Below are 2,367 nucleotides of genomic sequence, written 5' to 3' on the forward strand. Positions count from 1 at the left end.
ATTTTTTATAGAAATTATAGGACCTCTTGTTTTCATTTCAATTTTTGGTTCCCTAATTTGTTATTCCTTGTGCATGCAATGTCATAATTTGCGATGATAATTTTTTAATTGAAATCAACGAAATGTTTCATCATCTCATTTTTGACCTCATTCCAAGAGTCCCTATTTTTTAATATTTCTAGAAATGGTTTACTTTTGTGTTGAAATTTCTTACAGAGAAAGGGAGTAGGTCCTTTTAAACTACCAATAATTGTTAGCATGATCAAAGCCAAAAAAAAATTAAAAAATATTACAAAGTAATTGGTCCAATCAGTAATGGTGCATTGATGTGAACTGAAGCTGACATCCAAGTGTGGAGAATGTCACAGTAGTTGACTGATTGAGAGTATATTTAGTTCCATCCCTGGAACATAGTACACATCGAGGAAAATGAGATTCCTCCCAACAAACTGAATCTAAATGTTGCCTTTGCCAACAATTGTGTACTCTTCTCCACCACCAAAGCTAATAGAGTCTGAATAAGGTTGATAGTTCGTAAACCAATCTCTGCAATGAGTGAAATTACGAGACACACCTGAATCAATGTACTAGGCAGACGACTTTACATGATCTGCAGGTCTTTTAGCCATGAAGGCATAAAAGGCAGACTCTATCTTCTCAGTGTGTTCTGCACTATTCACTTTGGGCTATGAACCTAACTCCTTAGATTGTGCAGCTAAGTGTTTCTGACATTCAACCTTCATGTGTCCAAACTTGTGGCAGTAGTTGCATTGAATGTTCTTCTTTCGAGAACCATTTGATGTTGGAGTAGAAGACTTCTACTGAGATGGCTATTGAAACTTGCCTTTATCCTTCTAAAAGGATTTAGCAACAGAGGCTTGCTCTGTGGAGCTAGAGTTGGAGCTGCTACCAACTGTTGTTTCCATCGATCTTGCTGAAGAAGTGTGCAGAGATTAGTGAACTTCAAATCAACACCGAAAGACATGATGTTCAGACTCTCGATAAGATTATCATAGAACTTTGGTAAACTTTGAAGAGTGATAGCCAAAATATCCTCTTCCTCCATCTTGCGACCGATGGTAAGCAACTGATTTTGGATTTCCTAAATTTTATTCAAGTGTGCCTGGAATGAGGTTCGCTCATCCATGACAATAGAAAACAGAGTGTTGTTTAGAAAGAAAGCTCTGCTTTGTTAGAAGTCCCATAAAGACCTTTGAGATGTATCCAAATCTTGGCAGTTGTCTTGCCAGATGGATTCTAAGAAAGCTAATCATCAACCATGGATAATTTAAGTTGCATCACTGCCTCTCGATTATTTAGATCCCATGTATCTTGATGAAGATCAGGAGTAGTCAGATGCTTCATAACACCTAGAGTAAGTTGATTGCTGTTCCAATATTCAAAAATTGGGATGATCCACTGCTTCCAATTGCCATAATTTTGACCATTGAATTTGGAGTTGTGCTCAAGTAGAATGTTTGTCAGAGATGCCATGGCACGTTTTTCAATGAAAGATGTGAAAATTTGTGAAGACACATTCTTTGAGGCAAAAAAATGAAAGACCCAAAAAAATTGGAGAGTGACTTAGAAGATAGCTCAAAAACCCTAGAGGGAATATGTTGTCATTTTCTGGATCCGTTGGCTTGAAAATCAAGACACCCAGAAAAAAAAAGAATGACAACCCAATTGAACTCTTGAAAAACCCACCAAGATTCGGAAATCCAATTTTTTTTTGAGCTCAAAAATTAGGGTTTTGGAGAAAACCCTAGTGGACAACCATGAATGATCGAAGTTGCAGAAAAATGGAGATTGGAAGTAGAAAATATGCTTGATTTTTTTCAGAACAGAAGCATTTTGGCTAAGACGACAAAGAGGATGAAGATTTGATAACAAGAAACCAGATTTTTTACCCTAAAATCACCAAATGCACATCCTCAAAAAAATGGCACTATATGTCACGATTTTTCACCAAAAAATGAGCCCCAATAGCTACAACACAAGCAGAACATCTAACAAGGATAGACAGGCCTTGAATGTGCATGACATTCCTCAAGGAAAATGTGATTTGTAGACAAAAATCCAACAAAAAATTGTGATTTGTAGATGGTCACAATTTTTAGGCTGGAAACAAAATTCGCATTTTTTAGACCAGTAAGCTCGAGCCAAGATCAAAGCAAATTGAAACCCTAGACATGACTAGGTATGAGGAAGCATGTATGTATGAAATAATTTTGAATAATGATCTAAAATTTTCAATTAAGAAATTGTTATTTTCCAAAAAAAATAAACCATGCTCTGATACCATATTACGAAGTAATTGGTAAAATACTTGCTTGTTATTAACAGAGACTAAAAAGTCATTATATA

The sequence above is a fragment of the Cupressus sempervirens genome, chromosome 3, assembly GCF_028749045.1.
Source record: "Cupressus sempervirens isolate cs-2001-9-10 chromosome 3, ASM2874904v1, whole genome shotgun sequence".
NCBI classification, from domain to species: domain Eukaryota; kingdom Viridiplantae; phylum Streptophyta; class Pinopsida; order Cupressales; family Cupressaceae; genus Cupressus; species Cupressus sempervirens.